Genomic DNA, 14,224 nt, shown 5'->3' with positions numbered 1-14,224 from the left:
AGAGCCATGTTTTCAGCTTCTTTTTAAATAGACCCGGATCACTTACAGTTTGTAAGTCTAGCGGAAGCTGATTCCAAGCTACCACACCCAGCAAGGCAAGCGATCTGCCACCAGCTCTCTGTGGGTCCTAGGTGTACAAACCAGCAGCTTATTCGAGGATCGCAATTGCTTCAGTGGATTGTAGAAGCTGAATCTGGATCTCAAATAGGAGGGTCCTCTGCCGTTTAATGCGGCATGTACCAACACTACGGTCTTGAACTTCACTCTTTCCCTTATAGGCAACCAGTGGAGATCCCGGTGATGATGCCTGACACTTGACCTCCTAGGGAGGTTGAACAGCATCTGAGCCGCCGCATTTTGGATCACCTGGAGTTTGTCGAGAAGATATCCATGCAAGCCGGCATATAACGCATTGCCATAGTCAATGTGCGGCGTAACCAAAGCTTGGATGACGGTTTTCATTGCATGCAAAGGTAAGAGCGGCAGAAATTTGTTTAGCGCTTTCAGAATCCCAAAGCAGGTTCCCATCAGTCTTTTGATTTGAGGCCCAAAAGACAACTTGTCATCGAACAACTTCCCCAAATATTTTACCCTCCACCCTGGGGAGCCGGCGGGGGTGTACCATCCAGCCAGATTGAAAGGCAGAACTGCGGAGGGAAGTTCCCAAAGAGAAGAATCTATGTCTTGTCCTTTTTTCATTTCAGTTGAGCCTTAGCTAGCCCCTGGAAAACGGAGGACAGACAAGATTTTACATGACAGCAATTTGCCTCATTCCCCTTATTCCAGGAAAAGAACAGCTGTGTATCATCTGCATAACAGATAACTTTTGCCCTGAATTTATCCGCTAACTGAATTAACGGGGTCATATAAATATTGAACAGCATAGGGGTCAGTGCCGAGCCCTGGGGAACCCCAGTATCCAATTTTTGAGGAGCTGCTCAGAAGGGAGGGATCCAGATTTGTTGGCTTCTGTCCTCCAGCTAGGATTCAATCCAGTTCCATGCTGAACTGGCCTCTTGTATCTCCCGCAATTGAATTAATAACAGGGCGCGTGGCACCGTATCGAACGCCAACAGATCCAGCAGCACCAGTACCTCCCTACCCCGGTATCCAGGATGCCCCTGATAGCTTCTGCTACCTCAACCAGTGCCGTTTCAGTGCTGTGTAAGGCCCTGAAACCTGATTGAGCCGAATGGAGGAGCCCGTTATGCTCTACAAACCTCAATAGCTGTCTGTTCGCCTACTTCTCGAGAATCTTAGCAAAGGCTGGGAGTAATGAAATGGGTCTAAAATTAGAAGATGGGGGCGTGGCCATGATTGCGAGCTGAGCGGTCGCACCATCCGCGAGCTCCCGTAATCCTGGGCCCTTGAACCGCTAAAACCTGCTGATCTCCCCCCATATTCCTAGAGATCGAATGCCAGGAACGTGGAAACATGGAGCGACACTGCCTGGGGCTCCGTACAATCCTCGGACCGCTACTGCGGAGCTTTGGCGTGGCCCGGGGGCGGAGGCGGAGACGGCTCCGGGCGCCGAGCGGGGCCTGAAGCGGCCGGGGTCGCGAAGCTGCAGATCTGCATCGGACGCTTCTGTGCTGCAGGAACTGCCTGGAGGAAGCGGTCGGCCCCCGCCGGAGCCCCCTGCGAGATCCAGCAGTGGGGGCGCACGGGACGCCTGGGGCCGCCAACGCCGAATGTGGGACAGCACAGAGCCGCTACGAGAGGCCGGGGTCCCGGCCGGAAGTTAGGCCTCGGACTGCACACCGCCCCTCCATCCCATCGAGACTTGGCTCCGAGGGTGAGGACACGTGGACGCCTGCCCGCTACCCGGGGGAGCCTGGACGCGTCGCCAGCCACCCGGAAGAGACGACAGGCCACCACGCGGCCCCTGGCGGGACCCAACAGCGGGGATGCGTGCGCTGCAGCGTGGCGAGGACGACTGGCGTAGGGTCGCTACGCAAGACCGGGGTCGCGGCCTCTACCACGCACCGTTCCCCCATCTCCCTACCACTCAGCTCCGAGGGCGGGAGCCCCCTCACCAATTCCCCCGGGACCTGGGGAGGTCCAGGGGTGCGGAGACTGAGGGGGAGCCCATCCCCCGGCTCCCCTGCCATAACCCTGACCGGACTCGGCGGTGGACTGCACGGTGGACTCGGAGATAGCTCAACACTCGGGGGTTAAGCGGGGACCAACCGCGACACGACCCCAACGCCGGAGAACGCGACGTCCCCTCAAAGGTGTGTGGAGCTGCGAGGCCGGACCAAGGAGGCCTGAACCGAGCCGGCCCTGCCCCGCTCACACGGCCACACGATCGGGCTCTCACACACGCATCTGAGCCGCATGGTCCGGAGCCTTGTTGCGACAGTCCCTGGGGACGGATCCTAACTTTCCCCCCGATCGCGATTCTCGGTGCGACCTGAAAGCCCAGAGGCAGGAGTGAGTGGATAACTGTGACACCCACTGGTGTGGCACTGAACCCAGATCCCACTGGGGCTCGGCCCACAGAACAGACGGTGCCCCCAGAACGGTGCCGTACCTTAGGTTTGCCGCCAGAACGCCGCATCATTTGGAGTGCCCCCACAACTTTCAAGATGGCGGGCAACAGAGGGGGCAAAAAGGGGGACCGGACATTGCCAGAGATGCTGAGTAGGGGTCCCCAGCGACAAGAGAAGGGTCAGCACTCACCGGGCACTTCGGGCGGCTCCTGAGGGGCAGAAGGGGGGAGCCTCCAGTCACCAGATCCTTCCTGGAAGCGCTTTTCAGTTCACTCAGAGACGATTTCCAAGCACTGAAGCAAGAGGTGGCTGGCGAGGTGCGGGAAGTGCGGAAAGAAGTCGACGCCCTTGGTGAGAGAGTAGCTACAGTGGAGGAGGCCGGACACTCTCGGGACGACGAGATCGCACAGCTACAACAGGAAGTGTTACGATTACGGGACCAACAGCTTGACCTTCAGGCGCACAATGAAGATCTCGAGAACCGATCTCGGCGCAATAACATCCGAGTCCGGGGTGTTCCATCCAAAGAAGAGGGCGATGACGTAGCTGGTTACCTGAGGGATCTGTTTAGAGAGATTCTGGGCGAACCGGGGGACTTCCCTATAAGGATTGACAGGGCGCACAGAGTGGGCCTGCCGCGCCGGGCCTCGGCACCGCCACCCGATATCCTGGCCTTCCTGCCAGACTTCCCTCTGAAGGAACGGATCCTCTGTGAAGCGCGGAAACAGCAGTCCCTACGTTTTCGGGGACACCAGGTAGCTCTTTTCCAGGATTTATCAGCCATCACGCTACAAAAGCGCAAAGCATTTAAAATAGCGACGGACTTTCTGAGAGAACACGACACGCAGTATACCTGGGGCCACCCTTTTAGACTCATTTTCCGGTGGAACGGGACTCTACACCAACTTCGCTCCCTCCAGGACACCTGCGGAGTTTTAGGAATCACCGCGACGGACGAGGATGCACCAACTCCCCGCTGTGGGCGCACCACCAGAGACGGCTGGCAGACGCTCCCCGGTCGGCGGTCCCCTTCGTCGCCTCTGAGGCCGGACCCGCCCACCATCCAGGCTGAAATGGACAGTGCAATACGAGGAGTGGCCAGAGACACGGCGTCTGGTGACATGGCCTTAACAGCTTGAGAGAACTCCGGGGGGAGATCGACATAGCTCTTCATCTATGCAGGTTCGAGGGTTCGGGGTTCGGGGGGGCGAAGGGGAGGGGTGTTGTGGCTGGACATCCACTTGAGTAACTTACCATAGACTTGTCCTCAATGGACCGGACTTGGACAATGGGGCTTTTGGAACAGGGGGTTAAGGGAGCCGCGGGGGGAGGAGGGGTGGCTAGGGGAGTTTGGAGTTTGGATGGAGGGGGGGATGGTTGGGAGGGGGGAGTTGGGGGGGTTCTGGTTGGATGGGGGGAATTGGGTGGGGAGGGTGGGTCGTCCAGTGCACTGTAGGGGCTTCGCTCAACCTAGCGATGGTTATATACCCTGCCCCGCTCAGGGGGAGATCCTATGCCTTTGTTTCCACTTTGTCTCATGCCTCCCACAACTCTGGTGACCCTGAATGTCAGGGGCTTACATAACCCAGTCAAGAGAAGGGCAGTGTTGTCTCTTTTGGAGAGCACCCACGCAGACATGTGTCTTCTTCAGGAGACTCATCTGTTAGCCTGCGACACACACAGACTCCGCTCCCATAAATTCCAGACACAACTTTTTTCCTCAAACACCACCAAAACAGCGGGGGTGGCAATCCTAGTAGCACAACACTTCAGGGGTGACATCCTACATAAACTTGCAGAACACAAAGGCAGGCTTTGGTCTGTAGGTTTCGGGTCGGAGGGATCCCTTTCACAATCGGGTCCTTGTATAGTCCCAATGAGCAGCAGGATCGCTTCCTCCATACAGCGGTGGTGGACGTCACCGCCTCCTCGGATAGGCACATTATAATCGGAGGAGACTTCAACATGGTCTTTGACTCGGCTCTCGATAGGTCCGCCCAATGCTCCCCGCAGGTCGGAAACTTCTCGGCCGGGAGTCGGGCGCTCCTGACGGAGGTCGACCTTCACAGCATCCCACCGACCGGGAGTTCTCTTACTATTCCCATGCGCACAAAACCTACGCGCGGCTGGACCACCTTCTTGTTACGGCCCCGGTGCTCGCTATGGTCTCTTCAACCGATATGGGAGTGATTTCCCTGTCGGATCACCCCCTGGGCACCGCCGTGCTCTGTTTACCGCCGATGTCCTACCCTTCCAGAGTCTGGCGCCTTAGAGATACCCTGCTGCATAAGAAAGTGGTGGTTAAGCGCATACAAGATGTGATCTTGGATTATCTGTCACACAACGATAACCCTGACACCTCCTTGGCGACGCAGTCGGCTGCCTTGAAGGCGGTACTTAGGGGAGAGTTTTTAGCCATCTTCTCGGCTGAAAATAAAGAGCGCCGGGACAAACGGGAGGAACTTACCCAGCGGGTCCGAGAACTCGAACTGATACACCGCCGGACCGGGGCCCCTCGGATCTGGAAGCAACTTAAAGAGGCGAGGAAGCTCCTAACGGCTCTGGATATGGACCGTGCGGAATACGCTGCACTTCGCTTACGTCACGCCTAATATACGGGAGGGGACCGCTGTGGCAGACTATTGGCTAACAGACTCCGAGTGGCGCACCAAAGCCGCATGGTTAAGGGAATCTCTGACCCTAACGGGGCGATGGTCACGGACGATGCTCAGATTGCCGAAACCTTTCGGAGGTTCTACACGGACCTTTACGCCGGGGACCCCCCGGATGAGATCACTGCCTCGGCTTACCTAGACTCGGTCGACCTCCCATCCCTAGCCCCTTCACAGGCGGCACACATGGAAAGAGACATCCGACCTGAGGAGGTGATCTCTGCCATCGCTAAACTCAAGCATGGCAAGGCTCCAGGTCCGGATGGATATACGTCCCTCTTTTACAAAACGTTCTGCGTGGCGCTAGCTCCACTTCTCACCCGCCTATTTAACTCATTCGCCGCTCCGGGAGCCATCCCACTTGACCTTCTGAGGAACCTCTCTCGGTCATACCCAAACCGGGGAAAGACCGGTCACACTGCGGCTCCTACAGGCCGATTTCCCTCCTGAATATCGATCTTAAGCTCTATACTGGGATCCTCGCGGCCCGACTAGCCCCCCACCTGCCGGGGCTTATAGACCCGGATCAAGCAGGGTTTGTCCCAGGGCGCCAGACGGTGGATAACACCAAGAGGATTGTCCACCTCATAGAGAAAGCCTCCCGAGTCCCTGGCGAGAGGATGATGCTGGCGATTGATGCCGAAAAGGCATTTGACCGTGTCCATTGGCCCTTTCTGGAACAGGTTTTGCGGAAGGTGGGCATAGGGGAGAAATTATGCTCCATGGTTTTTAACTGCTATAAGTCGCCGACCGCAGTGGTTCGAGTGAACGGCCATAACTCCAAGAGCTTCGCCATCGAGAGAGGTACTAGGCAGGGGTGCCCTCTTTCACCCCTGCTCTTCGCCCTCTATATGGAACCCTTCGCCCAGCGAATAGGCACTAATTGGGCAGTGACAGGTATAATATTCGGGGGCTTCACCCACACCATAAGCCTCTACGCGGACGACGTTATATTGTCACTGGATGAGCCCAGGACTGCCCTCCCGGCGTGCCTGAGGGAGCTGGACTCCTTCGCCGAGGTCGCGGGGCTCCGAATGAACATGGGGAAATCGGTGGCCCTGGACAACTCCCTGACACCGGCCACTAGATCTCACCTGCAGGGGTTGTTCCCCCTACTCTGGTCCTCAGAATTGGGGATCCAGCTGGCCCCTACCCTGCCGGCTATGGTTGCAGCCAACTACGCCATGCTAAGTCGGAAGATCCGGGAGGAACTGGGGAGATGGAACCGCTGTACCCTTTCCTGGTTGGGCCGGATAGCGGCGGTTAAAATGACGATCCTGCCCCAGGTCCTGTACCTGTTCAGGGCGCTACCTCTTCAGCCCCCAATGGGGTGGATCCGACAAACGCAGGCAGATCTTTCACGGTTTGTCTGGCAGGGCAAGAAGCCCAGGATGCGTAGAACTCTCTCTGTGCTGGCTCCTGAAGCCGGGGGACTTGGGATCCCGGACCTTCACAAGTATTTTCAAGCGGCTCAGCTGCGCTACCTGGTAGAATGGAGCAGGAGGGAATCAAATAAACACTGGCTTTTCCAGGACCAGGCGATGGCGGGCCGCCCCCTTCAGGAGGTGCCGTTCCTGCGCAAGCCTCACCGCCCTGCGAACTTGTACGCCTCTTTCGTCACCAGAGTGCCCCTGCGTGTCTGGGACGCTACCACCTCTGTACACAACCTTACTACGTTCCCTTCCCCACTCACGCCATTGGTGGACAACCCGGATTTCACCCCGGGGATGGAGACCGGAGCTTATACCCACTGGAGGGCTGCCGGATGCCAGGCCCTCTGCTATATGTATGGCCCGGAGGGGATCACCTCCTTCCTGCACCTTCGCCAGGAGTATTCCCTCCCAGAGTCTGATAGACTCCGCTACATGCAGGTCCGCCACTGGGCCTTGCAGCCACAGGTCCGGGAAACAGCTGACAGACAATTACTCCCGTATGAAAAGTGGCTCATGATCGCCAAGAATGAGTCAAAACTGATTACAGACCTCTACAAGTTGCTACGGCACCCTCTTTTCACTTCTATAACCCGGGGAGGGAAAGGTGGGAGCGGGAACTGGGCAGAACACTGAGCCATAAGGAATGGGAACAGATATACCACAGGGCACGATATTCAGCTTACCATATGGGACTCACGGAGACACTGACGAAGATTTCCACCTACTGGTACTATACGCCGGTACGGTTACATGAAATGGATCGGAACAGGAGTACTGATTGCTGGAGGGGATGCGGACAGGAAGGCACACTTACGCACATACTATGGGACTGTCCACTGCTGGCACAATACTGGAAAGAGGTGCTGGATGAGATTGACTCCCATTTTGACACTGAACTCCCGCGCTTCCCAGCGTACATTCTCTTGGGGCTCCCGAACAGACTAATGTATCCCCTCAAATCCCGTAGAGGCAGACAGATAGCTATAGCATTAGGCTCAGCGGTCCAAAACATCCTGCGGCATTGGCGCACTACTACACTCCCTTCTGTAATAGGCTGGCTTCACCGACTTTGGCATATTCTAGGTATGGAAAAACTATCGCTCACGGTAGCGGGGGACATAGAGCAATTTGCAGAGCTCTGGCAGCCATTCCACTCCCTGCTGGTTACGGAATTTAGAGAACTCACCTGCCCTAGGTACCTCCGCCTCTTGAGACTCACGACGCCTGCTGAATAGATCTCCTGACTGTACCTATGATTGATTTACGTGATATGTGACACCATGGGTGAACGGCGGGGATCCTGTGCACTGGACGGGGGTGGGGGAGGGAGGGGAAGTTCGGGAGTTGGGGTGGGTGGGACGGGAGTTTGAGGACGGAATTGCCATTACCTTCATGCAACACCCTTTGTTCTTAGCCGACGCTGTAGTCGAGCCTACGGCCACGCAATCCTTTTGTAGACGCACCGGTACTAGAGCTGTCCGACTCGCAGTGGCCTTCCACCTCAAACACTGTATATGTTTGTTTCTGTGTGATATACCAATAAAATTCTTTAAACCATAAAATTAGAAGATGAGGAGGGATCTGCTGAAGGTTCTTTAAGCATGGGAATAATCATTGCCTGTTTCCAGCCTCTGGGCACCTTGGCTGATGCTAAAGATAAATTAGGCAGTCTATTAGCCACCAGATTAATAACATCTGCTCCAGCCGATAACAACTTGAGGGGACAAGGATCGATGGGGGAGCCTGCTTTTAATTACTTAAGTGTGAAGAGAGAGTCGACCATGGAAATGGCTTCAAAGGTCTCTAAATTGGGGAGGAGAGCCAAATTCCTAATGATAGAAGAATCATCCTCCTGGTCCTGCTTAGTACCGCTGCATATATTTCCCAGAATAGTGTGGACTTTTGCAGAGAAGAAGCCCGCCATTTCTTCGCACCACTCATTGGAAGCTTCCTTGGAGTGAGAATAGGCATCAGGAGTTAGAAAACTGTAAACAAATGTGGGATCACACTGCTTGACCTCCCAGCAGGTTCGCCCCTAGGTATCATGCTAAATGCAGTTTGCCGAGTGTGTGTACTTGCAAAGTCTCTCGAGTGTTTCACCAGGTGGGTGCAGATTAGTGCTGGCCATTTCTAGACACATGTTTCTGGATTGTTATCCGTCATCAGCAGAGATTAGGCAATTCAAATGTATGGGGTTGCTGAGAAGGCTGCCAAAGTATTCTCGGGTCACAGTACCTCTCCAGGCACGCAGGTGCCTCTCCACGAGCTCGTCAGCTCAAATAGCTAGAGGGAGCCTTTTAAACAGGAAACAAATGTGGGATCACATTGCTTCACCTCCCAGCAGGTTCGCCCCTAGGCATAATGGTAAATGCAGTTCGCCAAGTGTTGGAAAACTCTTGAAAATCGAAAAAGGGTTGTTGACAGGCCAGACAATGCGCTCCTCATAGTGGAGGCGTGTAGCTCTTAGAATGGCCGCATATAAGTTCTTTTGAGCATTTTTAAAGATCTCTTTGTCCTAAGCAGAAGGGGGCCAGCTGTTCGGCAACTTTATTAATCCACATATAACAGCTGGAAGCTGCCTCCTCAATTTCCCCAGACAGCTCGGGGTGAAAACGACCAGATCCTTCTTGAATTCAAAGGAGTCAATCTTATTAAGGACTTTCCCCCTCTGCATCTTTTCATTAGTGGTCTGTACCGGTTTAATCAGCGTCTGCCAGTCAAACTTAATCAGAAAGTGACCTGACCAGATCACCGGAAAAGGGTCATCCATTGTATTGCCTCATTAGAGTATACTTGATCTAAAATGTGTCCCTCTCGATGAGTAGGTTTCACAACAAATTGTTTGAGGTTTCGTTGGTTTATGATATCCATAAACTCGGACACCTTCCCTTCCTCCAGTTTGTCTAAGTGTAAATTAAAATCACCTAGGATCATGAAATGGGAGTATCTCAAGGTCAGGTGAGTAATCCAAAGCTTTCAAGAATGTGCAGGCTGGACCCAGAGGTCTGTAAAGCAGAAATTCCCCAGTGCATACTGGGGGGAGAGGTTGATCCAGAAGCCTAACGCTTCAGCTCCCGTCAATTGCACCAGCTTATTCCACTGGCAGCCCCATTGCTCCCTTAGCACGATTGCTAGCCCACCACATCGCCCCACTTTCCGATCCACCCAGATAACCTTGAAAACTTTGGGGATAGCCATCGCAATAACGGGATTAGAGGTTTCGGACAGCTAAGTTTCGGTGATGAAGAGCAGGTCAAGGTGCTGCTCGTCTAATAGGTCAAAGGTAACTCTCCCTGAATAGAGCATGCATTAATTAAGGCTGCCTTAACCATGCACTTGCCCTGCTTGGGCCTGTGCCCACGCAGGCCTGTGCCCACGCTCCTAGATGTACTTGTGACAGTGTGCCTTGAGACAAGTTAAAGTTACATTCCACACAATGTGGGGTGTGTTTCTCAGCCGGATCCCAGTCCTCTTTTACACAATTAATAGGCAGGGCAAGCTGCAGGAGCTCCGTTCTGCTGTACTTTAACATGGACATCTCACCTTTTGTAACCCACCGGGCAGAATGGCTGGCGCTGGCCGCTTCCGGGATGTTGATGGGCGCAGACGGGTTTGCCTTAGGCACACCTTAGGCACGCCAGCGGTGCATCCGCGCAGCATGTATCTTTTTATACATACACCCCCACGACGACTAGAGCACGCACCAGCTAAAAATGGCATCTCTGGTTGTCAATGCAGGAAGACTTTCACCACCCCCTAATGGAGCTATGCCCACTAGCCCGAACATGCGCCGATTATAGTTCCAATGAAAGATTACTTTGAAATTAAGGGAAAGGTAAAACAGGGCACAATTAAAACATTTGTAACTTGCTTATTGAACAGCCTAAAATAGTAATTAAAATCAGAGTATCAGAAAATAAAGTGCTGCGTGCCTTAACCAACCTTGGGCGGTCAAGTCCGCTCAGCGTGTGTGTTTTTATAAATAACGCCCGGAGCAATGACTAGAGCACACACTAGCTAAAAATGGTGTCACAGGTCGTCAATGCAGGAAGACTTTCATCACCTCATAATGGAGCTACACCCACTATCGCAAACATGGGCGGATTACAGTGCAATTTTTAGATTACATTGAAGTAAAGTGAAAGGTAAAACAGGACACAATGAAAACATTTGTTAATTTGCTTATTGAACAGCCTAAAAAAACTGTTGGCCCTTAGGACATTGAGACTCACTAACGGACGGCACCAACAAGCAGCCAGACCACCAGAATAAACAGTTGGAGATTTGAAGCCACCAGCTAGACCTCATGACCAATCAGCAAGACATTATGATCCACCACCCAGGCCTTGTGACACACCAGATCATGTGACCTACAAGTCAGAACTTGTGATCCACTAGCCAAGCCTCCCGGCTCATCTGCCAGTCCTCGTGAATCACCAACCAGACCTTCTGGTCCTGCAGGCAGATTTCAAAAGCCACCACCTAAAAGCCAGACCACGAGCAAGCAGCTGGACTACAAAACCCTCTAGCTAGGTAACCAGCAAGCCACACCTTTCAAACAATCAATCCATCACTGAATTTGTATAGCACCTCAAACCCACTTGGCCAGAAACTGGTGCATTACGAACACAAAGAAGCCAAGTGAGCAACTCACCATGCCCAGACGTCAAGAAGCTTGACCTCAGAATTGTATCAGCCAGAATCAGGTGCCACAGGTCAGACCTCAGGACTAACTGGTTAGACATTAAAACCCACAAAATATATCAGAAATCACAACACTTGCCTCCGTTCATGAGCCAGAAATCAGACACCGCCATCTAGAGCATGGTGTCCCTCAGTTGGACCTCAGCTCAAACCAAAGGAACCTCAACTATCAGCCACTGTATCCCAATAACCTGAAGCCAGACCTTGGGACTCACCAGCCAGACATCTACTCCCAGAAAACAGACCTTTGCTCCTACCCCCTATAATCCCATTTGAACTCCTGAATGTTAAGCTTTAACAGCTACACTGAAGGTTCACAAGTCAGACCTGGGGTCCCAGCTGCCAGACCATGGAATTCAGTAGTCAGACCAAAGTACCCAAGACCAAAAGAACTTCAAACAGGCTTTCACCTTATTACATACCATCCAGGACTTGTCATTCACATGGTAGATCTCTTGACCCACCGGCCAGACTTGACTCAGATGTCAGAATACATCAGCCATATCAAAGAACATAATGAGGACCCACCAAAGGGGCCTCAGTGCAGATATGTCAGACTTCAACTCCTACTATCTATTTTACAACACTGATGAGCTAGATCACAGCTCCCAACGAAAGGACTTCAGTTGCCATCAACCAGATGTCAGGACCTGCCAGGCACAGATTGTGATTCAGCAGACACGAGAAGCCCACAACAACATTTCTTTTAAAAATTGATTGTCACTGCTAATAACTTGTTTTTATCGACTTACCCTCTGCCACTTAACTGGTTCCTGCAGCGGATTTAGCGCTGCCGTGATACCGGAGACAGATACTCCTTGCAGCCATTCCGCCCAGGCCGCAGGCCACGCCCCCCTTTCGGAGGCCATTCCCCCAGCCAAACACTACATATAGACGCTGACTGCAAGCGCCATCTTTGTAATGTTCTGAACTCCTGAGGCGGAAGCCGGGAGTAAGATCGTATTTCTTTTAAAAATTGATTGTCACTGCTAATAACTTGTTTTTATCGACTTACCCTCTGCCACTTAACTGGTTCCTGTAGCGGATTTAGCGCTGCCGTGATACCGGAGACAGATACTCCTTGCCGCCATTCCGCCCAGGCTGCACGCCATGCCCCCTTTTCGGAGGCCACACCCCCCTCTGCCCCACTCCATCCACCTATAAAATATGTGCCTCTTCCGGACGCGCAGCGGACGAGCGCAGCGGGCGCGACGTTTGCGAGCCGAAGGCGCGCCAAAGGTAAGCCTGTCTGCGCCCGTCGGCATCCGACCGGGGCCAGGGGCTATCCATTATGCCCACACTATACAATACTCCTCCGCGCAGCTGGCCAAACTCCAAGGACCGTGGCCTCTGGATGATATTGCAATAGCACGAATCAACAGGCTGGGATTGACTGCCCCGCACACTTCCCCTCTCTCTCCCCCCTTGTCTTCTCCCCCTACCATTTATCCCTGCCCTGACCTACCGGCTCGCCCTCCCCCCACCGCATTATCCGCCTATTACCTTAACACCAGGTCAGCAGTCAAGCACTCCCACGAACTCTTTACCTTATTGGACCTGCATAAACCTGATCTCTTATTCCTCACAGAGACCTGGTTTGGCGACAGTTCCCTTCCCTCGTTATTAGCCATGCTCCCTGCCTCATATTATGCTCTACGAGCCGACCGACCCCCCGGCAAACCGGGTGGCGGCGTTGCCCTGATCGCCCGTAGAGAAATCGCTTTTCAACCTCTAGTTTTCTCCTCCATCGGCTCATCAGACTTCCTAGTTGCTCGTTCACTTTCCTTCAGTACTCCGCTCACCTGTTTTCTTATGTATCGCCCTCCCTCACCTTCCCAACTCTTTCTTCCCAGTTTCCAAGACCTGGTGGCCACCTTAGCAGTAAATAACTCCTCCATCTTGGTACTAGGAGACTTCAACTTTTGGCCCTCAGACCCGGCTGAATGTTCTACTTCAAAAGAGTTCTCGGAGACCCTCCGTTCCCTTAACTTTGTCCCTTTCGTTCACTCCCCCACCCATGTCCAGGGCCACATACTTGATCAGATCTGGTCCCTTAATTGCCCTGTAACTTCGCTGTCTATCTCCCCTTGCACTTGGTCCGACCACTTCCTTATTTCATTTTCCCTACTCCCTAGCTCAGCCCTCAAGTCCTCCCTCCCTAAAACATCTGGGCGCGTTCCTGGAACCATGTGGATGTGGCCTCCCTGTCCGCCACACTTTCCGCATCCAGCCCGGATCTTCACCGGTTGTCGTCTGTCGGGCAAGCCGACTGCATCAATGCATGGCTTCGATCAGGCTGCGACTTAGTAGCTCCCTTAAGGCGGGTGTCATCCAGGCGCTCCAACGACGCAAATCGTTGGTTTAACGAGGAACTGAAGGCCCAAAAACTCAATGTCCGCCATGCGGAACGGACCTGGAGGCGAGACTACTGTCCGAACCTCAAAAATCAGTACACCACCCTCTTGGCCTTGTACAAAAAATCCATTTTGGTGACCAAGAATGACTATTTCTCCTCTAAAATTCTAACGGCCGAAAACTAGCCCAGAGAAATCTTCTCCATTGTGCACGATCTCGCATACTCTGATCGAGCCACCCCTAAACCCTCTCCCTCCCAGCACTTATGCGATTCCCTCAACTCTTTTTTCCTAGACAAAATCTCCAACATCAAAGCAAACATCCCCCCTCCTTTCTCCTCTTTTGTTGACCCCCAGTGTCCCTCAGTCGTAGCATGCTTCGACTCCATCCCCCCTCTTACAGAAGAAACTTTCCTTTCCCTCCTGCCTATGGTTAAGTCTGGTTCCCCTTTAGACCCTTGTCCTGCACACATCCTGAAACAGATCTACTCTGCCTATGTATTGCCCCCTCTCACCCTCCTTAATAGCTCACTATCACAGGGCATAGTCATTCCACCCCTTAAATCGGC

The sequence above is a fragment of the Lissotriton helveticus genome, chromosome 5_1, assembly GCF_964261635.1.
Source record: "Lissotriton helveticus chromosome 5_1, aLisHel1.1, whole genome shotgun sequence".
Taxonomy (NCBI): Eukaryota; Metazoa; Chordata; class Amphibia; order Caudata; family Salamandridae; genus Lissotriton; species Lissotriton helveticus.
The sequence above is the reverse complement of the archived record's forward strand: the minus strand, read 5'-3'. Positions refer to the sequence as shown.